General features: G+C 53.2%; 1 protein-coding gene across 3 annotated transcripts in view; it reads right to left on the bottom strand.

Moving 5' to 3' along the window:
• GALNT17 (polypeptide N-acetylgalactosaminyltransferase 17) overlaps positions 1-27,525 on the bottom strand; it is a 419,539-nt gene that overhangs the window by 165,790 nt on the left and 226,224 nt on the right. The gene's annotated exons all lie outside the window — the stretch shown is intronic.

Raw genomic sequence — 27,525 nt, 5'->3', positions numbered from 1 at the left:
CACGCCCCACGGGGCCTGTCGCAGCTCCCAGAGCCTCCTCATCGCCCCCGTGGGATCTGAAGGATGACGCCTGGAAACCACTCAGCTTCGTGATCTCTGGAGTCCCTTCGGGGACTCTGATTCCGTGAGTCTGAACTCTCCCCCCAGACGCAAGCTTCTCAGCCTTGGCGCTACCGAGCTTTCGGGCTGTGGAAGGTTTCTGGCAGGCGGGCCTGTGCAGCCTCCCTGGCCTCGACCAACCGACGCCAGCGGCACCCCTAGTTGCTCGGACCCAACATGTCACCACACCTTGCCAAATGTCCCCTGGGGGACAGAAGTCCTCCCCTACCTCCTTGACAGCCACAGTCCCAGATTCATTCAAAATGCTATTAAATGTACGGGGCACCTGGGTGGCTCACTGGGTTAAGCCGCTGCCTTCGACTCAGGTCATGATCTCAGGGTCCTGGGATCGAGCTCCGCATCGGGCTCTCTGCTCAGCGGGGAGCCTGCTTCCTCCTCTCTCTCTGCCTGCCTCTCTGCCTACTTGTGATCTCTGTCTGTCAAATAAATAAATAAAATCGTTTAAAAAATGCTATTAAATGTCCCACTCTATTGTGATCAGCCTATGGCTTCTGCTCATCCACTGAAAAGAAATACAATCCCCTTGGAAGCCAGCAAGAAGGACCTCCTGCCGCCGTTCGGGGGTCTGCCAGTAAGCTCGCTTCTACCCGACTGGTGCTCCCCACGACTCCTGTTCACTGACAACCACACATCTTCCAGCTAATCATCCTTTCTGGTATCCGTGTCTCCCCAGAAGCTCAGGACATCGAGCTGGGGCGGCCTAGGTCACTCCAAGCCCATCACTGCCCACACCTTGCACCTCTGTCCTCCTGCACGTAGGAGCTGAAACCCAAGTCCCGACTAGAACGACCGTTGTCTTCACGCGTGATCCCACCATCCTCCTCCAGAGGACACGGATCCCAGTTAGCCCCGTGAGCCCCTGGTCCCCATCAGCACGGCCCACGCCGTGGAAAGGGCCAGCTGGGTGGCCACGATGGTGAGGATCCAGGTCATGAACCGGTGGTCATGGCGGCAGTGTCACCGCGACCGCCCAGCACGGGCATCGGAGGCTCTGCACGTTCCCTGAGCACTTCCGACTTCACGGAGACCCCAAGACAGTCAGGGGGAATTGTCCAGCGCTTCCCGGAAGTCCCGTCGGCGGCGCTCTGGGTGCAGCCAGCAGAGCCTCCAGGGGTCTGGGCTTTGGATGGACCCATGGAGGAGGCGAGCTCATGCCTCTGAAGCTCGCTCCTGGGGCCACTGTGACTGACTGCCGCACGCTGGCTCGGAAATCTACTGTCTCTGAGTTCCGGAGTCTGAAGTCCGTTTCACCGGCTTCCAGATCATGGCGTCTGCAGGGCCGCGCTGCCCCCAGACACTGCGGAGGACTATCTGTCCCTTGCCTCACCCAGCATTTGAGGGCTGCAAGCATTCCCTGGTCGTGGTCAGGTTGCCCTGCGCCTGCAGTCACACGGCTTCCCAGTGTGTGCGCGTGCGTGTGCACACGCTTGTGCGCGCCTGCTAAGTCTCCCTCTGCTTCCCTCCTGGAGGACGCGTGTGAGTCCACGGGGGCCTGCCGGGATAATCCAGGATAAGCTCTTCATCTCAGGATCTTTAATTTAATCATATCTGCAAAGTCGGTTTTTTATCCATATACAAGAGCAGTTTACAGGTCCCAGGGAATGGGACGGGGCTGCAGGGCGCTGCTACAGCACAGACACCGGGAAAGCGCGAATGCTACCTGTGATGAGTTTTTTTCTGGGGAAGACAACAAATCCCCGTAAGTCAAACTTTCATTTGAGCTGGATTTGGTTTCTTAGGGATTCTTCTGCAAGTTAATAACACAAAGGAAATGTTACGTTCTCACTTCATACTCGCAGCAAACCACGATTTTAAATTATGCTTTAATGACACCAATCCTCGCAACAACCCCATGAGAGAAGACAGGCGCTGCTGTTTATCCCCATTTTAAAGACGGTAAAAGGGAGCCCCAGAGAGGTCAGGAGAGTAGTCCAAGGTCACCCAAGCTAAGGAAGGGGGCGCTGGCCGGAGGGACTACTGCCTCGTAGTGTTATAACGGGACGGATGAACCAAGGGACCGGGCACATCCATTAGGCCGGCTTTGCCCTGATTCCGCAAAGCGTGGAGTTTGCTCCGGGAGCCCCGCAAACACCTTTCACAACAACCCGCACGAAGGGTGAAGCCCTGATCGGGATCTCCGAGGGCAGACAGGGCGATACGCCTGGCTGAGGAGAGACGGGTTATTTTCCCCGTTCCAACAATTTCAGAACACAATCATGAAATGCAAATATTAGGACTGAGCCCACATGCATATGCAAACTGAAAAACATCTGTGATAGAAACGCATCGTTTGTGGTTTATAATCCCCGTCTGCAAAGGACGGAGCCAGAAGTGTCCTTTGTTGCTGAAAGAGAAGACGGGCCTGAGAAGCGCGGGTTGGAGCAGCGGTCAGCTCCCGCACTTCGCGAAGAGGAGAAGCACGGGGAGGTCCGGGAGGAGACAGAGGTACCTGGCAGCCGGTGGGGAGGGACAGGGTGCAATCAGATATTTTAAGAGTAATTTTGTTAAATTTTACTGGCGCATGGGACACGGTCCTCTTTGCTTCCTTTTGCATTAATTGCCTGTTAAATCTCTTTTATGAAAACATGCTTCATAGAGCTGAATGGATTTTAATTAATTTATTTATTTGACTGAGGAAGAGCATGCCTCCGAGGAGGGGGAAGGGCAGACAGAGAGAAGCTGGCTCCCCCAGGAGCACAGAGCCCCACGCAGGCTGGATCCCAGGACCCTGAAATTGTGACCTGAGCCGAGATCGTGACCTGACCCAAAGCCGAGCGTCGGCTGCTTAACCCACGCAGCCACCCAGGCGTCCCATCAAATTTGGTTTTTGAGCAAAGGAAGCCGAGCCCAGCTTCTAGAAGCGTGCTGGGACAACCATGGAGGTTGCACCCGCAGGGTCACACAGTCATGTTTTAACTGCACAAATGCTTTTCCAAATGTCCAGTGGATTAACCGTGGTTTGGGGGATTAGATGGGCAGGGGCGAGATGCTACTGCGTCTCCAACAATGAATGTGCAGGGAAAAAAGTTTACGAAAACGGGTAGGGGAAGCAGGGGAAACCCACAAGCCCTCTGTACTAAAACAACAACAACAACACAAACCTGGCCCACATATTATTCAACAGCAAACACACATCTGCACTCTCTGACGCAAGCGACAGAAGACGGACCCCATTCACGATTCCGCGGCGCTTGTCTGCGGCGCTCCGGGCTCCCGCGGCCGTCGTAGTCAAGCAAGGTCCCCAGTCTGCTCATTTTGCAATCTGCTTTCAATCTCTGCTGTGGTTTTCCCGTCACCTCCCTCCTTCTGCTTGGACCAGGGCTTTCATTTCTAAAAGCCAGCAGTTTAGAAAGTAGTTTTTTCCTTTCTGAGTTTGGGTCTGTATAGTGAGAGAGATGTCCACACACCCCCGACGGTCACCATGAGGAGGGGACATCCGATGCCGAATGCTCCCTTCAATTTGAGCTCCACAGCTGTTCCTCCAAAGCCAACCAAGTTACCAACCAACCAACCAACCAACGTCTCCCTAAAGCTTCCTGTATCCATGTCTTGTCTTTTATTTCAAGCCACACACATCACTGGCATTAATTTCCAAACTAGACTACAAAATTAAATGAAAGAGGACTCCTCATCTCGAGACCAACATTCTTTCCCAGAGGACGACATCTAGAATTGCATGATGAAGTCACGCTGGTCGTCCGGCCCCTGCCTCAGTCTTTGAGGGCCCGGATGGACACAGGCTGCTGTTAGCGGCCACTGCTCGAGGGGACGGGGCTTCTGCCTGTTCGTTTTGCTTTTTGTTTGGCTTTCTTGAGCTGTGACGGACACACAGCATGGCGTAAATGTAAGCCACATAAAACGATTATTTCATACACATATACTTTAAAAAAATTTTTTAAGATCTAATTTATTTATTTTAGGGAGAGAGAGAGCACGGGGAGAGACAGAATCTCAAGCAGAGCCCCGCTGAGCTCAGAGCCTGAGGCGGGCTCCGTCCCACGACCCTGAGATCACGATATGAGCTGAAACCAAGAGTCGGACGCTTAACCGACTGAGCCATCCAGGTGCCCCTGTACTTTCTTTTTGTGTGTGTATTTTCTTAGATGCTTAACTGACTGAGCCCCAGGCGTCCCCCAACCTCAGCGATTTTCTATCCACTGGCGCTGCCGCCCACTCCCTGGCCATAAATCCCCACTCGTCCTCGTGTTTACAGTCGAGCTCTCTCTCCCCTATTACAACAGAGGTAAGCCCTTACAATCCTCTGGAATAAAGTCTTCACTATGGTTTTAAGTGTCATCCGTTTCTTTAAACCTCCTCCGAGTGGAGGACGCAAAAGGCTGGGGGCAGAGATCAATGTCCTTGAGACCGGACGGAGGACACAGGGGCAGCTACTGGGGTCCCCACCACCGAGGAGTCCCGCACGCAGGTCCCCGCGGTGCCCCAGCGCGGCGCGGCTGCAGGAATGACTTCAGAAGGCTCGAAGGGCAGGGAGGACCCTCTAGATCCCACACGGCGCACACCTGTGAGGCACCGTCACGGACGTAAGGGTCTGCTCTGCTTTTCACCACGACGCCTGCATCCTCCTTGAAGTAAGCCGGAGGAGGAGAGCCGAGGCAGTGTTCCTGGACGTCTAGCCAATGACTCCAATGTCCGCTCCATTCGAAGGCTAAAGACGTGTATTATTTCTCGTCCCAGAGGATCATGCAAGGAGCGTGCAGCAGGTGCATAATAAACAACTCAGACCTGCTGCGACATCTGTGGGAGAGGGCCTGGGGAGGAGACAAGCCGCCGAGAACGACACCCCAGAGCAGGACCTCAAAAGGCAGAGGACAGTTCGCAGGGGTCCGTCGGGTGGCCCAGCTCAGGGAGGCAAGGGCATGGAGCAGACATGAAGCATTTGCCCCCCCCCCCCCCCCGCCGCCCCGAGGATGTGTTCACGGAGGTCCCAGTTCTGACTTTCCTTGCTCATCTAAGTGCGGTATGTTTATGCCCCACTGAGTAAAAAGGGCTGAATCCATACACACAGGCAAGAACGCGCAGCCTTCAGCCGTCGCTCTCCGAACACTCCGCTAAGTCCCGTGGGAGGAAGGACGGCGTTCTGCACTCCGCTTCGAAGACAAGCTCCCAGCCTCACCTCCCCGATTTGAACACTCGCACAGAAGTCACTAAACACCGCTTCTTGATGAGAAGAGGGTGCGGCGGTAACAATTCATTCCAACGCCCTCGCCTAAGGAAAAGGAAAGACTCACTGGGACAGCCTGTCTCACCTGTTCCCTCAGGATGTGTTCATTCTAGCACGCACGAGCCACTTCCAGGGCTCACACGCGGCTTCCCTCTGTACGTCCGTGGTGTATCTGTAAGATCTAGAAAAACGGGGTGGTTTTCTGGCGAATACTCATGCATTAATGGCCAGGGTTCACTCAGAGGCATGAGAGACCTTCTAGGAATGTGAAGTCTTACGCCTCCCTGGTGTCCCTCAACTTTTCATATCAGTCCCAAGCCCGGTTCCTCTGTGTGAGGTCGGCTTCGTCCCCTTATCTCCTCAACCTAACAGTAAACAGGAGCTCTGCCCCTAGTTGTGGCTGGGGTAGCGGTGAGTCAACTCTGTTGGAAACTCTAATATGCCGCCCCAAAACATCACTGTAGGGGACCAGAAAATGCCGCCCCAAAATATGCCTCTTTGGCATAGAGATTATTCTGAGCGGATTATTTTGAGAAACAGGAGAAGCTCTGGAAACAGAGTAGAAACTTGCCTTTTGCAAGGGAACTTAACATACACGAAGGAAATTCCATTGGTAGGGGTGCGTCTCTGCACCAGGACAGAAGGACTCCACAGCAGCAGAGACTCTTACCATGGACAAGACACTGGTATAAATCGCCAAAACGAGCCTAGTCCTTGCGCGCGGTACTCTTCCTGGCCCCTTCCCGTCAACACTTCCCTCCACACCCTTCTCACTGTGTTTTAGCGGAAGATGGCATGTAAGCCCCAATCTAAGTCACCTCTCAGAGTTCACCCAACCCAGAGCGTCCCCAGGTATACAAGAGATCTACATATTAATAAGCTTCTGTTTGTTTTTTCGCTTGTTAAGCTGTCTTTTGTTCGAGGAGGAGCCCTAGCCCAGAACCTAGAAGAGAGAAAGACAAAATGTAGCTTCCCTATAGTTTCTATTTGTTTTTATCTGCCAGATGTGACCAGAAATAGGAGTCTCGTATTAGTTAGTACGGCCCTCCCTGCCCCCCGCCGGGCTGTGGTCCAACAAGGACATCCTTGTCCATCCGATGGACGCCTCTCAGTCCACCCGTGTATCTGGCGCGTCCGTCTACTGCTCCACACAGCTTTTCAACCACCAAGAAAGCTCTACTTCCTTTGTTCGGGAGCAACCAAAGGTCAGTCCGATGTCTGTCCACTGCTGCACAGAACGGAGCCCACCGTACCTGCGATGGGAAAGCGTCCGCCCACCACTGAGCCTGCCAGCAGGACGGGGTCAGCTCCCCACGCGGAGCTTTGCCGTGGCGCTGCGTGGCAGGACAGGGGTAGGTGAGAGCAGAGGCCCTACTGGGGACACAGCCTGACCTCACAGAGTTGGGGGAGGGGGTGCCTGTGTGCCCTGCCTTCTGCGACCGCCTGCTGTTGAAATTAGATGTCATTAGCTCCTTTCTACAAAGAGGCTTGTTCTAGAATGTAAACGCAGCAGCACAAACATCCCTGCCATCCCAGGCCTCACGCTGGATTTTCAGAAGCCACGAAAAGAGCTAATGGTCCCGGCTCCCACCACAGGCCCTACACTCGGTACACGGAGTCAGACGTCATACGCCTCAACCTTCTTCAAGGTCCCAAGAGCCAATAATCTCTCCTGAGACTCCCAGTGGGGTCTGAGACTGACCCACGGAAATGAACCAGGACAAAATACGGACAGATCCCAGGCCAAAGCTTTTTCCAGGTCTGCTTCGTGCTGAAAGTCTGGCTTGTCCTCTTATGCAGACAGGACTACCCTTGAGAAAGAAGTCATTACCTGCCCAGTGTTGTACGTGCCCAGCGGGATCGGAGGTTCCCGATGGGAAGCCCTTCCCCCACCCCACCTAGGGATCGAGGCCTGCAAGCCCGAGAGACAGCAGAGCTCTCGTTGGTGCCACAGTGTCTGGTACAGTGCCTCAGTCACAGTGAGGTTCAAGAGTGTTTGCTGAATGAGTAAATGAGAAGATGAATAAAGGCTTATTAAAGTGCAAAAACCTCCACACCCAAACCTAGCGTAGTAATACCCACGGGACGTATTAAGCTGTCATTTGATCTTTCAAGATTGTAACGTGAATGAGTTTACAGGAGATTAGCAAGTCAGTCACGGAGGGGGCTGCGCAGGAAGGGGGCTGCAGAAAGCTAAGTTCGGAGTTGCAGCAGTGGAAGCCGAAGGAGCGGTCGCTGTGTCTGTGGACACGGACGGGAGGAATCTGACGGCGAAACCACACCCAGGGAGGGTCTGAGCAGCAGGAGGAGGTGCTGCCCCGGGAGCTGGAACAGAACCAAGGAGGGGGCAGGAGAGCATCCCGCCGCGCGGCTTCCTTCTGAGCCACTTCCGCACCTGTCCCCGCCAGGCCATCCACACGCAGCGGCAGACGCTGAAGAAGGCCCGCAGCCCGAGTTCCGGAATCCAGACGCTGATTGCTGATTACGCAGGGTAGTCCTTCAGACCAGAACCAAAATACCTGCCATGTCATTACGAATGATGCCTAAAATGAAACCTGGGGAACACCCACCCCTCCCCACCCCAACCCAGGCAGCCTCTCTCAACCTGAATTCATGCAGAAAGTATTTACTTACTACACTACAGGCAGGAGTCCACGCCCTGGAGCAGGACTCCTGCCCGGAGGGGGTTCCCAGTCTGGGACTCCCTGAAGCAGCAATGAGACGGGGGGAGCCAAAGGCCAGGACAGGGAAGAAGGCTAATCGTGGCAGAGAACTGGGGGTCAGCGTCGAGGTGGCGCCGGCGATCAGTTTAGAGCAGGTGGAGCAAAGCCAGGAAGCAGCTACTCACGATCCGGCAGGTGAATGACTACACTTCACCAGCGAGAAGGTGCCAGAAACAAAACAGAAAGTGCGGGACGCGTCATGCTTGCTCCAGCGTCCCTGCGCCTGCGCTAACCGAGAGCCCCCTCCCCTGAGACGGGGCATGAAGTGGGCAGAGATCCCCTCTGCTCAGCCGGGCTCACGCCACCCCTCGAAGACGGACCACCCGAGGAGGCAGACATGGATGACTGAAATGCAGGCCACCTCCACCCCTGAGTCACACCACTTCTTTTCCAATAACCACTGCAAAAGAAGCCCTTCGTACTTAAAAAATTTAAAAAAAAATCACCAGCATGCAGTTGAAGCAAGAAATTAAGAATAAAGGTTTACATTTCTAAAACTTAACCACTGGGTTATAAAAAAAAAAGCTTCTAAATACCCTTCGATCAAAGAGAAAAATAAAAACTGAAATTATACACTATTTAGGAAATAGTGACAACTCTAACACTATGTATAAAAGCTTATGAGCTGTGGCAAGATCTGTTCTCAGAGGAAAACACATAACATTAAATGCTTTTGCTATTAAGCAAGGCAAAAGGAAAATAAATGAGCTGAGGTTTAAACTCGAGGGTAGAAAGCAAGAAGCCAAGGTGACAGGGGACAGGACGGAAGTCGCAGAATTCAAATATAGGGAAAGAGAGGAATCGGAACATCGCGAGCCGGTTCTCCAAAAAGGCCAACTAAATAGATTATAAAATTAAATCTAATTTTAAAAGGAGTGAAAAAAACCTACATAAATGCCATTAGGACTGAGAAAAAGGCTTTGGCCACACATAAAGAAGCTTTTACATGTTTTAATGATAAAGGAAGGGAAGCAATGCCACTCCGGAAAGCTTTCTGAGACAGAGCTGAAACCCGGAAGGGGCCAACCACTTCCAAATCCTGGAAAAGTCATCCGAGATTACTATCCAAAAAGGCACTCGACCCAGATTATACTACAAATAAATTGTCTTTTCTTTTTTTTTTTGAGGAATAGAAAAATACCATGTAATCTGAAATAGCACAGAACATAAAAGAAAATGGGAAAGTTGGTCATTTTTTCCACACACGTACAAGGCTCAGCATAAAGGCAGTAAAGTGAACACACACACACCTTGAAAACATCAGGCTAAGTGAACCCAGCCAGTCACAACACACACACTTACCACGTTTGCATGAAATGTCCAGATCAGGCAAATCTACAGAGACAGAAAGATCAGTGATTGCCTATGGCTGTGGGGGTCAGAGGAAAGTAGTAGATGATCTCTTTTAAGGGTGATGAATTATGTACTAAAAATCACAGTAATGTGTGTACAACTCTGAAGATACAAAAAACTCATTTAATTATATGTTTTAAATGGATAAAATGTATGACTGCGAATTTTATTTCAACAGGGCTGGTTTTCTTTTTTTTTAAGAAAAAACAGCATATACACAATCTAAAGGAAAAACTATATACACGTGTCACTGATCAACTGAATACTGAAAATTTTAACAAGTAGAGTTTACTCTAGGGATAAAAATATGGCCCTATTTTAGACAATCTATGAATACAATGCAAAATATTAATAAATCAAGAGGAAAAATAATCGCACTGATAAATACCAAAAAGACATATAAAAACATTATGTATGCATTTTCAAGGAAAATCTACAAAATTAAAAAGTAAGTCTCCTGAACCTGACGTCTTTTTCAAACAAACATCCAGTACTAGTTATAATGGTGAAATCCTCAAAGCATTTCACTAAGTCAGAAATGAGATAAGGATCTGCCGTTACCATCGATATTCAATATTGCTCTGTAGACTTCAGTGGACGCAATAAAAAAGGGAAATACAATGAAGGGAAAGAAAAAGTCAACAAAAATTACTAGAACTTATAAAGACTTCAGAAATGCGGTCAGTTGTCATTTCTAATGAAAACTTTTTATCAAGGGGCGCCTGGGTAGCTCAATCAGTTGAAGCGTCTGCCTTCAGCTCAGGTCTTGATCCCAGGGTCCTGGAAAAAGTCCCGTATCAGGTTCCTTGCTCATCGGGGGGCCTGCTTCTCCCTCTGCCTACTGTTCCCCTCCGTGGGCTCTCTGGCTTGCGTGCTCTCTCTCTGGCAAATAAATAAATAAAATCTTTTTTTTTTTTTTTAAAGAACACCTTTAGTTGAAGTAGAGCACACATTTTTTTTCAAAAGCACAAAAATCTCAAGCATTCAGCCCTGTCCTGTCAGTTAAAAAACTGAGCATACCCATTTAAGCATCGTTCAAGTCAAGAAAGAGACGATGACCAGTCTCCCTGAATCTCCCAGTGAGCTCCTCCAGTCCCTACTCGGGTTACCTGCTCAACGGTAACTACTATCTATCCTGAGTCCTAACCTTGCAGATTGATGGTACATGATTTTGAAACTTATATAAGAAGAATCAAACAGTGTATACTATTTGGGATCTGAATTCTTTGATTCAACATCATGTTTGGGAGACATGCGTGCCTTTTGTTTTGAAAAAAAAAATTAATATCCTCAGGTAATCAGAGACTATATCACATTCATAAAACAAGAACTGGGTGTTACGGCAAAAGATGAGTTATAGAACCGATAGGAACACTTGAAAATGAAAATACAAAAGCAGAAATAGAAAGTTTAGAAAATCAGGTGAAGCATATTTCCCAGAATGTATAGTCAAAAGGTAAAAAATGAAAAATAGAAAGGTAAAGATTAAAAACTTAGAGAATTGGTCCAGGAGGTCTGACACTCAAAACAAGTTCCAAAAATGAAGAGCGCCAAACACACCTACACACACACACACACACACACACATGCATGGACACACAAATAAAGAGTATCAACAACAAATATGTGTTTCCATTAGAAAGCTCCACCAAGCATCCCGCACAATGGATAGAAGTAAATCCCAAAGCACGTTGTCAGGAAATTACAGAATACGTGGGGTAAAAAGAATTTCTAAAAAGATAATGGCAAGTCACCTTCAAAGAACCAAGGTCAAAATGGCTCTGAACGTCCCGAGAGTCGTGTTGAAAGTTAGAAGGCAGTAAAACACAGCCTTCAAAATAGGGAAGGAAAATCAGTCCAAGTGTGAAGCATGAATCCAGATATTTCTAGACAAGCCAGGACTAAAAACTTTACTTGAAGATATGCAACACTAAAATGAAGGGGTAAGCCAAGAAAACCAAGGCATGAGATTGGAACACAGGACCACACCCAGGAGAGAGGGCAAGGAAAGTCTAGAACCCGTGCTATTTTGCACAGCCTATTCCACTGCAAAGGGCCAGAGCGCTCTGGAGCCTTTTCCTGAATTGAAGGGGAATTCAGACAAGAGGCAGACGGTCTAGGGTTGGATTAGTGATGGGTACCTAGAAAACAAAGCAACCAACAGAGAAGGACTACGTACAGGAGAAACAAAAAGCTGAGCAGGAAAGAGGAAATAACCAAGTGTACCGTGTACATCCACACTAAGTTACAGTACTACAAATATTTTTAAATGATCTGAACAAAATCACAGCATAATTACCACGGGGGACAGAACGGGGACGAAAAGTGCAGGCAAATGCGGCAGGGATAGCTATGAGTAGGAAGTCAAGAAATCCTGCTTACATCTCAAAAAACAAGTAGGACTAGAAGTATATTATTTGGAAAGAGACAGGAAGACAGAAGGGCCATTTTCAAGAGTGGAGAGTGGTCCCTCTAGAGAGCGAACAGAGCCTTCTAGAGCATGTCCTAGACTTTTAAAATGCACGTGCACATCAATCTCACAGAAGGACCACGTCATTTAAAATACGTTAAGACCCTCATGAAACCGTCATCGTGATGATCACCGGGGATTTGATGATGAGTCATCATCCTATACTTGTATTTTTTAAATTTGTACAATGAATATTAACTTTACAATGAACACATAATAAAAAAGTATTTTTTACAACGGGATTTTCAAATTCCCCAGTCTCCTCGCCACTGTCCATGTTCTTCTCTGCTGGGCTGGGAGACAACATCTGGAGTAGAAGCAGAGCAGAAAATGACTCTTCTTTCTCCCCCTCCTGAATGCCTACAGACAAATCACAAAGCTCTCATTTCACGGCTGTCGGACCCTGCTCCTCCCTCCTCATACTCTTCCGGATTTGAAGTCTCTGCAATTTCAAGTTTCTTCAAGCAAGAACTCCCGCTTTCCAGTGATGACGACAGGTGTCGGGGGTTTCTTCCCCGTGTGTCATTGCTTTTAAGATACCAAAGGGTTTGGGGGCAGATGAGATGGATGTCCCAGTTGTGTAAACATTCACAACCCGTCGAACCACCATTCTTCACTACTTTGAGGCCTGAGACTGCATTCAAAGAGACACGCAGAGACTACGAGTGGGAAGGTCACGGTGGTCATTTGAAGTCCGGGAACGCCGTCCCAGCCCCAGAAGCACAGAGGTTGGCTGGAGCGGCTGAGCCCTTCAGGCAAAACGATTGCATTTAAGGGCTGCAGGAGCTTAAAATCAGAGGTCAGCCATTGGGTGACCAGAAATCCAAAGGGAGACACGGAGCTGGGGAAAGGGGCACGGCAGGCCAGCGGAGATGCGGGACTCGGGGGTGTGATGGCAGGGCCGGCCCGGTGATGACTTCCCGGAGGCCAGGACTCTGAGTGGATGCATCCCTGAGGTCTGGCCAAAGAAAAGCCCCCGGTCCTGGGACGCCGGGGTTCTGGGGGAGAGGCCTCTGGTGGAGTGGAGGGTCTCACTGTGGAGCCGCCACTCCGGGAGGCCCATGAGCAAGGCAGAGAGCTCCTGGGAGAGATGCTGGGAGAGCGCCGGCGGCGGGAGAAGGGGAGCCTTAGGGACGCCTGGCGGCTCGAGGTTCGAGGTGGGAACACTGCTTCTCGGCGCACGACTGCAGCCAGGCCACCAGGTCAGACGCCAGGGCCCAGGACCAGAGCAGGACAAAATCCGGAGAGAAGACAGGGTGGGGATCTCAGGAGAGCTGGGAATGAACAAGCCGGGGAGACACGGGGTCTTCGCCGCTGTCCCCAGCCGTCCTCCAAAACCTGGCATGGAAGAAGAGCCTCGAGGAAGCTGTTCTTCACGAACCTGTGCTCTCTTTGCTCCAGAAGAGGCCAAACCCGCGTGCTAGAGGCGGCAGTTTGAGAACCATCCCTGGTTTGGGCTCCGTGACCTCTGCTCCCTGCTCTCAGGTGCCCGGCGGGACCGCGGGGGCTTCCCAGCGCCTTCACTGCCTTTTCCCGGGGGAGCCCAGCTCGGAGCCAGCCGGGCTCTCAGAGCGGGAAGGAAGCGCTCTCACTCCAGTACAGCCCTGCGCTGGTGGGTGCTGAGAAGCAAGAAGATGTGCTCTAAACGGAAGCCCATGGTTTTCTGCCTCCAGTCCCATGGGAAGAAGACGGGGGACAGGGAGGGGGCGAGAAGGGACAAGGGCCAGGTGCAGCCCAGAGAAAGGGAGCGCAGGCGCAGGGGGCACGGGGGGGGGGGGGCTTTGCTTCCATTCTCCTGGGGGCCACAGAAGGAGCCTGCCTCGCAGGGGCCCCACATGCGTGTGGGACCCGCCTCATCCAAACGGCCACGATGGCGCAGTGTGGCCACGGGGGGAGGGGAGGGAAGGGGGAGGCTGAGTGGAGAGTCAGAGAGCAGCGGGGTCTCTCCCGAGGGCAAGCTGGGCCCGCAGCTGACGCGGGGGTGAGTGGGAGAAGGAGCACCCGGCTCGGGCGCCCGCCCCCAGCACACGCCTCGGCCCGGAGGTGGACGCGTGCTGACCCACCGAGAGATCGGATCCCAGTCAGGCGGGCTCTCGGCCCCTGCTGGGGCCCTGCCCACGGGAAGAAGAGACACACATGACCTCGGGGCTTCCGCTCAGCTGCGGGGGGACGAGCCCACCCGTCCCCACCCCGTCCCCACCCGCCCACCACCTGGACTGAGCATTCTGTTCGCAGGAGGCCGAGCATTTCCTCAGGGACAAACTGCGCTCAGGAGCCCCGACCCAGCAGCTGTCCCCCTGGGGGTGAGCACGGGTGTAGTGAAGGTTCAAGAAGTACGAGCCGCTGGGTCAGCAGAGGCTTCGCTACTCCGCGCCTTTCTGTCCCGGCAGCGGAAGGAAGCCAGAGCGATTTCGTAAGGACTCCGCAGCAGACACGCTTTTATCATTCCGTCCACCTCGGAGCATTGAACGGGGGCTGGGGCCAGAGCAGTGGAAGGATGCAGGCTAACGGCTGCGCCTTGGCTTCCCTGCCTCTTGGCTCCCACGTACTCCAGAATCGCACGCGTCCGTCACCAGGGGACGAGGGGGGCAGAGGGACGTCTACGGAAGTCACAGCGCCAGCGCCTGGGTTCCAAGTCCTTACCCGTCTGACTCTCGGAGCAGGAGGAAGCAAACGTGCCGTCAGCCTTTCTGAGACAGGCGGAAAGACACAGAAGTAAATCCAGGAACGACACCGTGTGCAGCCGGGCCCGCGACGAAACCGGCCTCCAGCGAGAGAAGCCGCGGCTCCCAGGCTCGGCCGCAGCCCGCGGGGGCTCCCACCTGCCGCACGATCCGTCCGGTCTGCAGAGCCGTCTGCCGCCTCCGCGGACGCCGCAGCCGGAAATCAACATTAATAGAAGACGCTCAAGGATCGCTTCTCTCATTTTTCCTGTAAGTTCAACTTCTTAGGAACCCGGGGGTTCACTGAACTTCACGCACGTAAGTCAAACTCCAAAATACTGACTTGTGCATCCTACCGGGTCCAGAAAGGACCGCCGCGCAGGGACGCTTTCCCAGACCGCAGACGCTGCCCGACCTCAAAAGGCTGCGAAGGGGCGGCCTCCATCACACGCTACTCCTACTGATACTGTCCCTAACAGCCCAGACAGCGCGTCACCGCCTCCCTGCGGCTGTGAGGATGCGAGACTGAGAGGTTTACTGACGCAGCTTCTTGGGGGAAAACGAAGCCCACTGCCCCTGACTTTCTGTGTGCGTTGGCTGCAAAAGCTATTTTTAGAGCCCTGCGGGAGCCAAACCGGCGACAACTCTGACCTAAAATCCAGAGAGATTGCAAAGCATCAACCTGAACTTCCTGCTTTGGGAAAGTCTGGGGTGAACTGCAGCCATGGAAACCGGGCGCCGTCCATGGGATGAGGAATGCCTGCATGCCCACGAGTTAAGAGCAAACCGCTGTGTGTGCTGAACTTGGACAGCGGGCTGAACCCGGGCAGCGGGCTGGACCTGGACAACGGGATGGACCTGGACAGATGAACCTGGCCAGCGGGCTGACCTGGGCCAGCGGGCTGCACCCGGCGGGGAAGCACACCACAGGCTCTGCTCTCACTGCTGATGGATAATTTCCCGGGCTCTTACGGAAGACTCTATCTGCTTTCTCCCCAGTCTAAGAGAAATAAAATAGTCACATGTCCCCGTCTTTCCATAAAAGAGAGGAGGAAGTGGAGAGGGGCTCAGCTCCAAACTGAGCCTGAAATGGGACTAACGTTGCACGTCTGGGAAAGCCGGGCCGAGCTGGTCTGTGGTGGGCGACGGCGAGTCTGGCGGTGCTAGCGGGGAGTGCACGAACGGCGAAGGCCGGCTGGGCTTGGGACCCGCTACGACCCGTATCTGAGGCACCGCATCCAGAAGGTGCCCTCAAAACGACAGGGAGCAACGGGGCCCTGTGGACGCAATGGGCCGGAGTTCCACACTCCGCCATAGAGAAAGCCAAGGGGCAGCTGGGAATAGGGAGAGAAGGGCTTTTTCTGCTCCAAACTCAGTCTGAGTCTCCTGTAGCTGCTTTTTGGGCTCTGAAGGTGGAGCGGAGAACAGCAGGAGAAGGAAGACACGCGCAAGACTGGACGACAGCACGTTCTGGAACCGTCTAGAAGAGGGCCTACTGGGAGCCTGCCCCTCCCCACCCCGTCCGCAATCACACCCACCCAGCTCCAACCGCTGAGGAATGGAGGCCTGGCCAGATCCACCTGGCAGGATGAACGGCCCCACTGCTCCCGACTCATGTCCAGCAATAACTCAGGACCTGGGCATTTAACTCAGAGGCAAAGTATCTTCTATTTTTAAAACCTTTCACTTAAAAGGAAACTTGTCTGCTGTTTGGCAGCCCAGAACGCCGAGCCTCTTTGGAAGCGAGGAGGAGAACCTTCCCCGAATTACTCAGAGTTACCCACCCTCCGCTCTGTCATCGCACGTGCTGGCCGACGGAGGCGGGCGTCTGTCTGTCCTCACCGAGAGCGGCTGCCCTGCGAGCCTTGCTCTGGCTCCCGGCACTGCCTGGGAACTCTGCTTCCAAGAGAACGGCATCGGGCAGCGGTTTCAGGGTGTCATGCAAAAAGAAACACTCATCTACCCAGGCTGGTGTTGCAGGTACAGAAGGGGTGTTAAGAAATACCATTTATTTCGCCCCAAAGCGGTCTGTTCACCAATGTGTAAGCACGCTTTTGTTTTACAACGAACAGCCTCCCCGACAGGACTGACGGGAGGACTGTGGGCCTCTCCTCTGTCAGGGCAAATGCCCTTTTGTTAGAACTGCCGCTTCCTTGCTGGCGTGCGGCACTCTGCTCCGTGGGCAGGAGATCGGGGAGGGCTAACCCAGCGGTCAGGTGAGCTGTCCTGACCATGCAGAGTTGGAGGAATGGACCAAGCATGCAGACGAGAGTTGTAGGGCCCCTACAGGGAGAAGCAGGCTTGCCACCACAGAACACAGAAGAGCCCTAATAACAACACCTACAACGGGCATTTTCAAGCAGTTTGTATGTATTCATCTTCACGACAATCCTACAAAATTGGTCACTGCCCTCACGGACAGGTGGGGTCTGATGCACAGAGAGGTCAAGTGGCTTGTTCCTGGTCTTGCAGAATGGGTCTGGGGCACATCTACCCCTTTTACAGAGAAGTAAACTAAGGCTCAAAGGCAGTGGTCAAATCTGACCCCAAAACAGGTTGTGGCAATGTTGTCTCTCTCCCACGATGCTGCCGACACACAGAGCGGTTGAGAAGTGCTGGCTCCCAGCTTTTTAATTTTTTTTTTTTTAAGATTTTATTTACTTGAGAGAGAAAACACGTGAGCATGGGGAGTGGCGGGGGAGAGGGAGAAGCAGGCTCCTCGCTGAGCAGGGAGCCTGAGGCCGGGCTCGATCCCAGGACTCTGGGATCATGATCTGAGCTGAGGGCAGGCGCTTAACGACAAAGCCAGCCAGGCGCCCCATCCCAGCTTGGAGCACCGTGAACAGGCAGCAGTCAGCCATGGACGGCCACGCAGAGCAGACCCAGGCCATCCTGTGTTTCCAGGTGGGCTGGACCTGCTCCTTTCCCAGAAGTGAGAAACGTGAGGATGACACTGCGTCAAGGTCCTGGACAACCGCGATCGCTACGAGGCCTTCTTCCCAGTTAACTGTCTGACCCAACTTCAAATGCTTCAGAGGAGTGGACGCGGCTTCTGCTGGACACTCTTACAAAGGACAGAAAAGCAAGAACGCATCCATTCCTTCCCCGGTGGTCATTCTCACTCACCGAGTTCTCACCTGGGGTCTCAAAAATGGACAAACACGGGAAAACTTGAAAAGGACCAAAACACAAGTAGAGAAGCCTCTGCCCTGCTTAGAAGAGAGTTCCATACGCAGCAGGAATGAAGGCTCAGGAGGCAGAGAGGGAAAAACACCGCAGGTGGAGTCCGCCCCAGCCCTGATCCTCCTCCTAACTCTTCATGCTCCGGAGGGAGAGGAAACCCCACAGTTGACGAGTAAGGACCAAACCGACACCTTCTACCAACGGGGCTCCTCCAGGGCTGTCCCCTGAAGAAAGCAAGCGGCGTTTTGTGGAGGTTCTTTTTAACTGTAAATTGCCTCACGTCTGGGGTCTCTGGTAGTAAAATCAACCCGGTCCCTCCTCTGTCACTGGACAGCCACAGGCAGGAGAAGAAGGTGAGGCTTTTCCACTGTGATTTTTCTCTTCCTGAACTGGGACAGACTTCAGCTGGCCCCCGAGCCAGATTCCTCTCCAGACTCTCCTTTCCTAGACCCAGAGGCAAGTACAAGCCACTGTGGTCTTCAGTCTGTCCTTCCCCACACGCTGCAGGCGGCCAGCACCAGAGGCCCAGCCCACGGTGGCCAGGAAGACCTGGCTGACTCTGGGCGGGGGTCAGCTTCTGCCCCATCTCTGCTCGCGACTCCACCGCGACGTTCTGCTGCTCTGGGATTTGCCCCAGTTTAATCAGCTGCGTCCTCTGTGCTGTCCGGCCACGTCCCTCCAAAGGGGACCGCACAAGACTGGGAGCCAAGAATTAACACCCGACGGTCTTCATCTTGTTGCAAGGTCGGCCATCCGCGGCGGCCATCCGCTCCGAAGATAGAATTCACATTCCACGCGATTCCTCTATTTAGACTGCACAATTCTACAGTGTTGGGTATGCTCACAGAGTTGTGCAATCCTCGCCAAGATCATTTCTGGGACATTTGTATCACTCCCCCAAAGGCCTCCTGCTCATCAGCAGTCCCTCCTCTCCCCGCCCCTTCTCCAGGCCAAGACAACTGCTCTTCTACTTGTCTCTCCCATCCGTGTTTCATCGTCCACCTCGTCTGACCGCTGGGCGGACTCTGGGCTCCTCTCTTCGGTTTGGAGAACTCTGCATGACGTGGACTTCCTGTTCTGACCCACTTGGTCTGGAATCTCTCCTCTCGTTTTCAGTGCACATTCCCTACCCTCAGTCTCCTCACCACACCCCAGATCCCTCAACCTCCGGGTGTCCTACATGGTTAATTCCGTGGACTTGGGTTGCCCCAATCCTGCACGTTCTAAAGAAAGAACTAGCCCTGGCCGGGGCCCCGGAAGATAAGCGATAGGCCCTGGAGGTCTCCTGCCTGCTTCGAGTGTCTCGCGGGCCTGAGGCCCTGGACCACACTAGTTTAAGCTCTGGGTGAGGGAGGCGGAGACTGCATGGCCAAGGCCAGTCGCCCGGCACGCCGTGCCTCCATGACTGACCGCCACTGAAAACCGGGAAGGCCAAGGCTCGGGAGAGCTTCCCTGGTTGGCCCTGCTCCATACCTGCGGTTCGGTGTCACCGCCGGGACATGAGGTGCTGTCTGTGCAGCCCCACGGCAGAGGACAGCCCGAACCTCACACCTGGTTCTCCTGAACTCTGTCCTATGCATCTTTTTCCTTTCCTGATTTCCATCTGTGCCCTTCTACTCTAACAACGTGGTAAAGGGAAGCATGGCTGCTTTTCTGAGTTTTGTGAGTCCTTCTATTGAATCATCATCACACCTGAGGGCAGTCTGGGGACCCCAAACACACTCATTTTTCACTCCCAGCCCTCTAATTGTGCTGTCTCCCACATGCGATGTCAGCCTGCAAGTCCCAGAAAGTCCCATCCTTTCCAAGAGAGACAGCACATGGAGAAGAGTGCGGACTCTGGGCGACGTGACTGGCCTGCTCGCTTCTCTCTCACTAAGCCCGTGACCCTGAGAAAAGTGCTCGCCCCGTCTGTGAAATGGAGACCATGATGATACTCACTTCCAAGGGCATCCGGTGTAGATGGATTTGAAATGTGTACAGCATAAGATTAAAACCCGGCACATGGAAAATTCCAACATTAATTACGGTTTTTATGAGCTCTCCATCCGCTCCACTGACAAAGCTAACCCCCCTCCCGTCAAGCCACACTTCCTTGCACTTAAATGCAACTGTGCCCACTTGGGTCCCGGGTCTCCAACCAGCCCAGCACCTCCTTTGGGAGGACCACGGCCTTCACCGACCCTGTCCCCCTAAAGTCCCTACAAGGCTGAGCACAAAATTGGTTCCTAAAATACATTTGCTGATGCCTAGGGAAGAGATCTCTGTTTAAAAGTCTAGAAAAATCGGGTTTTCCATGTAAGGATTTCCCCGTGTGTAAGCCAGTGATATTCCCCTAGGAAGGGAGAAAAAAACCCTTTTCCATTATATACATTTGTGTATAGAATCTGAGACACCAGCAGCCACACAAATCCAGGACAGCCCTTTCAACTAACAGCCTCTAATGGTTCCTGTGCCTTACAATTATATGTTAAAATTATATGTTGGATTTAGGATGGCTAATTATTAATCATCAGCCTGAATTAGTTATTAATGAGTAATGCCACTAATTACAGGGTCACCTAGCACAGAGCCGGCGGGCACCCCCAGCACCGCCCAGAAGATGCCTCATTCAACCGCAGACAGCCCCCAGAAGCAGTGCCCTGGAAAATGGCCCATTTCTGGTGCCACCGGAGACCCCGGCCTCCTGGTAAAACTCTCGGATTTTACAGCTGGAAAGAACTGGGAAGATTAGCGATTGCCACGCTGCGAGCTACACACCTTCTGCAGGCTGCTGAGCTCAGTGAGGTTTCTGTGAATTCACGACGCACCCAATCTGGGTGTCTCCAGGCTGTGTAGACTAGATCCCCTTTCTGCTACTGGTTTCCAGATAGGAGGACATTATGTTACAAATCATAAAATTTGAGTTCATATCCCAGTACAACTGAATTCACAGTAGTTCTTTTGTCAAGGAATTCTCATGAGAGATTTGTCGGATGTTCCCAGATCCCCCACACCGCCGTCAACGGCGCCTTTGTCCTTGGTTGGCTCACCCACTCTCTTTCCTTCTGGAAAAGACTCCAGACCTTTATCACTTTCCCATGAGCCCCCACACGAAGGCCTAGCTCCCGCTCTTAAGGGTGCCTTTTCCTCCTCTTCCCCGAAGAGAACGTGCTCATAAGCCATGAGCTCTCTCCTCCTGCTCTCCAAGACCAAACCGCCGTCTGCGTTCACGGCCTGGCCTCGTCCGCGAACTCCGGGGTCCTCCGCTCCCACCAGCCCCTCCCTCCCTCCTGTGCCTCCGGACCTTCCCTCTCCTTGCGCCGTGGCTTCGACTGTACGTAGTGTTTAGAAATGTTTTAGAATTTTTTTTTTTAAGATTTTATTTATCTGACAGAGAGAGATCACAAGGAGGCAGAGAGGCAGGCAGAGAGAGAGAGAGGGGGAAGCAGGCTCCCCGCTGAGCAGAGCGCCCGATGCGGGACTCGATCCCAGGACCCTGGCATCATGGACCCAAGCTGCAGGCAGAGGCTGTCACCCACTGAGCCCCCCTGGCGCCCCTGTGCGTCGTGTTCCAACGGCGGTCTTCCTGTCCTCACCTGGGAAGAGACGTTCGAGCAACAGACGACGAATTCAGGGAGATCGGGCAGGAGTTCCAAAGTCGGAAGCTGAGAAGCAGCTGGTAAGGGAGTGGCCTTCAGGGGACAATGTGTGAGGAGAGCTCCCCCAGAGTGAGGTGCTCCCCGGAGCAGGGGGTCTTACCGTCTGACCCAAGCCTGACGGCCAGTGCTCCCGGCAGCAGAAAACCCCCTCACCCCTCCCTGCCGCAGGGGTAGGGAAAGTGGCCTGTGGAGCAGAGCGGAGCCCGGGTAGACAGGGGTGTCACCTCTCGGTGTGTGACTCCTGGGACGCAGACACGGAACCCAGAGCAAATGTTGACCCGTGACCACTTTCAAAAGGGCCATTATTAAAGTTCGGTATAGAAAAGGAGGGAACTACTCACTCACATTACAACACAGACGAACCTCGCAAACCGTGGGTGATGTCAAAGAAGCCAAGCACAAGCCCCGGGACTGTATGGTTCTGCGCGCACGAACCGTCCGGAACAGGACGTCCAGAGACAGACAGCAGATGCCGCTGCCAGGGACGCGGCGGGGGTGGGGGAGGGTGGACTGGGGAGGGGGGAGGGGGGAGTGTCTACTGGGGAGGGAACTGGGCAGGAAGTGCTGATGCGTGCACAGGAGTGCGAGTGCACGGAACACCACTGAATCCGATACCATAAAATGGTTAACATGTAAAATTTGTGTCACGTGCGCTTTACCACCTTAAATAAAATCGTCAGCAAAACAGAAAAAAAGGAAGGCCTAGAATCGCACCCTAGAAGACACAAAAACCATCTACGTGTCCGTCGGTGGGTGAACTGGACCGAGAAGGCGTGACGTGCCGGAGAAAGAAGAAAATCCCACCGTTTGCAAGACACGGATGGACCTTGAGGGCGTCCTGCCGAGTGTCAGACGCCAGACGGAGAGACACAGGTAGGGAGTGACTGCTCCCGCGTACGGGGCTCGTCAGGGAGCAGAGATCAGCACAGCGGGTGCCGGGGGCCGGGGCTGGGGGGAGCGGCGAGGCGCTGGGCCAAGAGCAGACACGGAACCTCAAGCTGGGGAGTTCCGGAGATCGGACGGACGGCACGGTGACCGCGCTTGTTAGTAACCGCCTGCAGGCTCCAAGTCAGCCGAGGGAAGAGATCTTGAGGGCTCCCACCCTTTCAAAGACAGTGACTTTGTAAAGTGATGGACGCGTTCCCTGACCTGACCTCGGCAGCCATTTTGTGCCAGAACACTGTCCCCAGTAAGTACACACAGTTCTTGTTTGTCAATCATCGCTCAGGAAAGCTTGAAAAAAATAAGTGCTTAAAATGCATATGTAAATTTATGAATTAACTACCTGGAAGTAAAAGGCAGCTCTGCAGTACAGGGACCCCAGCAGTTAGAGGGTGCGGGGCGGACGCTAAGCCAGAGGCGGAAAGAGCACGGGAAGAGGCCCAAGGAGGGAGAGTCCCTGCCGCCTTGATAAAGCAGGATCGAGGCTCAGATTGCCCGGCCCTACATTGGACAACGGGAAGATCCTTCCTCCGCACCTCCCGTGGGACAGAGGAGTGAGCAACAGGCCACTCCCCTACTGCAAAGGGTCAGCGAGGGACAGGAGGACATCTTATTCAGCACGGAGCCTAATACAGAGCTTGAACTCACCACCCTGAGATCAAGACTTGAGCTGAGATCAGGCGTCGGACGCCTAACCGACTGAGCCACCCAGGTGCCCTGAAGCGTTCTTAAATTCAAGGAGGTTCAAGTTTTTATGATGACAGGAGATGGGACAATATCCATAGTGCACTGAGGCTGATGTGTGACGTAAGTGGCCCCAGGACTTGCCTAACCCAAGAGTGATAAGAAACATCACGAGGTCTACCGGGGTTTCCATCAGGGCAGGAGAAGGCTCACGGCACTGAGGAGGAGGAAACCGAGACAGCGGGGTTTGACCGTTACACCCAGGAGTTCTGCTCTCCCGCGCCCTGGGGTGCACGCTCAGTTTCTCCCATTCCTAAAATCACATCACCTGATCTCTCCTTACCCTCCTCCGCAGCTTCCGCCCTCCCCCCACCGAGTCCAGGCTGCCCCAAACCCCTCACTCGCTTCCCCAAGGTCTTCATACTCCATCCGTCCCTCCGCACACTGCCAGCTGGCTTCGGACCCGAATGCTCCCTTAAAACGGTTTCAGCAAGGCCATGAGGGGCTGAGCCCTTAAACCCAGTGGTGTTCCAGGTCTTCCCGTTATTAAATCTCTTACTCCCCGACTGTCCTCATACATCTCTGATCATTCACCAAGACCCGTCAGTCTCCCTTACGGAGGCTCCCTCCGCCCCAGAAATAGTCAGGCTCTCCTTGTCTTTCTCTAAAGGACCTCTGGGCACTGCCGCTCTCTCTCTGATTGCTCGGGCGGATGGCTCTTCAGAGCCTCAACTGTCACTCACCCATTCGGTCATTCACTGAAGATTCTCAGCAGACGACTAAGTGCCAGGTAGTAGGTGAGCAGGGGGTCCGCAGCCGTGACCCAGCCACACTCCTGGCTTCATAGGTCTACGGTCTGGTGGGCGATAAAGACGGTAGAGAGAGGCTCTCCGACTGGGAGAGGCAAGTAGGAACGCAGCACTGGTTCGTAACAGGAGCCCTGCGAATCATTCGGGCCTCACGAAGTTTATGAAATTATATGAAAAGTTCTGTCCGATCGGACAAGTTCAGGGTCGATACGATCTATGCCTTTCATTAGCTTAGGCAAGAGGTCCTTGACTCAGAAACATTACCGATGTGACCCTGGACATAGTGTCACTCTGGAGAAAAATCAGGGCTTATACAAAGACGTGAGACCTTGCTCTGCGAGGCAAGAGCTGGACCGGGCCCTCAGTCCTTCCCTGAAGAGTCCCGGCAGCAGAGGGCAATGACACATAGTGGAGGCCACGGGGACCTCGTAAGGCTTAACTCAAGCTCCTGAAAGCCTAACTATGCTTCTCCTGCAGCTCCGAGTAACCCTTCCCCAAACCCCCCAGTCCCACGGTCACGCCACACAGTGCAGGTGCCCAGGCTCCCGGTGTGAGAAGCAGGGATATGGCTGCCCTGGGAATGACACAAGTCTCCTGCACAGCGTCGAAAAAGAGGGATTTGGGGGCCAATATTTAGAAAACAAGAGACTTCATGGAATGATCTGGATTTGTGTGTTCTCTTCAAAGTCTGAGGACCCAGCAAAGGCCAGCCCTGGGTCCCTGCCCCCCGGCTAGCACAGTCCCCTGGGGCTGGGAGCAGCTGCCTTCTTGGGGGGGCGCAACGCATTCTTCAGCCCCCGCACCCCACCCCCATACCCAGACTCTGCTCTGCTTCACGGCACCGGCCCCCTCTCCGCTCTAGCGGCCTTGGTGGACACAAAGGAGGGCAGAGAACAGATGGAAAACCGTGGAAATAAACCATTTACCAGGCAGGGAAAAAGTACCTATAGAGGAAGAAAAGGGAAAGAAGTAAAACAGAAAAGTTACACATTTTTCTCTTTTTTAAGGATATAAATTTTCTTAATGCAAAATCTCCTGTATTATGTCGTCACCTGGGAAGACTCGGCGTCCACGGCTCACCCGGCCGCGCCGTGTGGATGGTGAAATGCTCTCCCCACCGTGCCCTTCCCCCAAAATAAAACCATTGCTCCTGAAGCGTTAGGATCACCGTCGGGGAGCAGAAACGACCATGTCCTCACCTGCAAGAAATCCTAGTGTCTCTGCACAGCACCATCAGAAGGGCCATAAACCTCTGTCCTGTAAGAACAGTTCCATCCGCCATTAACAAACTACGCATTTCGTCAGTTGTGATGCATTAAGAAGAGATGGCTGGTATTTGATTCTGTTCTGTGCGTCAGAGATACAGGCAGTATTAATGACTCACGGTCACAGCTCTGTTTTCTTGAGTCTTTGTAGAGCGCGCATCAATCATCTGCTAATATTACCGTAACTCACAAAATACAAGCCACATTTTCGCATGGTGCCTTTCATATGTAGGAATAGCGGTTTTCTGGGCACCTGACCGCACGGCACTGCTCCCACTGCTTCGCCTCTGGGGTAGCACCGTGTCAGCCCCCTTCCCGTATCCGTGGCGGCCGGAGGTCAGGGAGGAAGTACCATGTGTGTTCAGCTCAGCAGTGTTGAGTTCCTCCATGTTGTTCTGCACCCGACCCCACAACGCTTTCCATCTTGCAAAACCGAAACTCGGCACTGTCGGGTAACACACCCCACGCCTCTCTTCTCCCAGCACCTGACGACCACCGATCCTCCATCTCCGTAAATCTGGCCGTGCTCGGTACCTCACAGGAGTGGAACCATACAGGATGTGGCTTTGGTAACTGGTTTATTTCATTTAATGTGATGTCCCCAAGGTTCACTGATGCTGTAGCTTATATGGGAACCTCCTACCTTTGTTAGGGCTGAGTGATATTCCGTTGCATGTACACCCCACGTTTTATCCCCCTTCCATCCGTCGGTGGACGCTTGGGTCACCAGCACCCTCTAGCTGTTTTGAATTAGTGCTGCCAGGAACACGGGTGTGCAACTCTCTCTCTCTGAGAGGCTGCTTTCAACTCTTTTGGGTCCGTACCCAGATGTGACACTGCTGGACCACATGGTAATTCTGTTTTTTAGAAATTCCTGAGGAACTCTCGTGCTGCATGATTTGGTATTTCTACGAGCAGTGCTCAAGGATTCCGATTTCTCCATCCTTGCCAACACCTGTTCCTCTCTGCTTGTTGGTTGGACAGTCCCACCCTAATGGATGTGAGGGGGCAGCCCACCATTAAATCCAAATTCCCCAAAGGTCGTGCTTTGCTCCCAGGCGACACCTTACTGATGAGTGTACGTAAGTATTTGCAAGAAGCCAGGAGCATGGCCTACAGCACGGCACTGAACATTGAGACTAGGATGGAAACTGAGGCACAGGACCTCTCTGGTGCAGGAAGTTATAGGCCCAAAACATCGCCTTCCTTGTTGCACAGATCCACCCAGGGCAGCCCTACTCTAAAGCGATTAGGTCCTCAGCTCTCAGTCTGGGCAGGAAAATAAGAGAACCCGAGGCAACTTTGTTATTCAACATGTGACAACTATGAACTTCAGAACCACCTGTCGAAAGTCCTCGTCCTAGCGCACAGCTCCTTCTTGTCCCTCCTTTAGATCAACAGACGCTGCCTCAAAACCAAGCCAAGGCAGGAAAGCGTCTCCCGCCTGTCCTAACTGAAGACAGAGCCCTGAAGGTCTGAAGCCACTTGGGCCCTTCAGCGAAACTCACAGAAGTTCCGAATGACTCAGGTCTCATGGTGAGAAACAGCCTCTGTGGCGGGCTGGACAACGCCTCCTCCCCTCCAAAAAATCCACATCCTGATCTCCGGAACCTGTAAACGTTTCCTTACGTGGGAAAAAGGACTTTGCAGATGAGGTCTTTTTGTGGGCTAGAGAATTACCTTCGCTCATGCACACAGGCCGACAATGTCATCACAAGGGCGCATGGCAGGGAGGCAGAGACTTCGGAGGGAGGAGAAGGGCATGTGATGAAGGAAGAGTGGAAAGGAGGGGATGATGGAGCCACAAACCCAGGAACGAGGGGGTGACGGAGCCACAGACCCAGGAACGAGGGGGTGACGGAGCCACAGACCCAGGAACGAGGACTTCCAGAAGCTGGAAAAGGCAGGGAAAGGGATGCTCCCCGCCAGCCTCCAGAAGAAACCCCTCGCTGAGCACACCGTTAGCTCCGGAAAGCTCACTCCGGCCCTCTAACCTGCGGAATGCAGCGAGCACATCTGCGTGGTTTCCGGCCACCACGCCGGTAGTGATTTGTCACAGCAGCCGTGGGAGTACGGCGTCAGCGTCAGCCCACTGTACTCAACACCCCTTACGTGAGAGCTTCCCGGCTGGCGCGCTCTGGGGTACCGATGCCCTCATCTCCGTGGGCACCAGGGTGGGACGTGGGCGAGAGTCAGGGCTGCACAAAGGCCCTCCAGTGTCACAAAAATACGGTTTTCTCCATGTTCCCACATCACCAAAAGGGGAGAGAGGGCTGCAGGTATGAAAGAGCCACGGGAATGACCACCCTGCAAACGTCACAGGCCAAGCTCTTGGACACAGACCATCAGACGGAGGGTGGATGACAGGTGGCGGACGTTCTCAACATTCCTATCTTTCTGTATCACCGTTTGATAAGCTACACCTGAAACCTTTAGCTAAAGACAAAGGCATTTCTTGCTTCCTCAGCAAGCCCTGACAGTAAGACACCG

This window comes from Mustela lutreola, chromosome 17 (genome assembly GCF_030435805.1).
Source record: "Mustela lutreola isolate mMusLut2 chromosome 17, mMusLut2.pri, whole genome shotgun sequence".
In the NCBI taxonomy this organism is placed as follows: domain Eukaryota; kingdom Metazoa; phylum Chordata; class Mammalia; order Carnivora; family Mustelidae; genus Mustela; species Mustela lutreola.
Note: the sequence above shows the minus strand (reverse complement) of the source record. Positions and strands in the feature narration are given on the sequence as shown.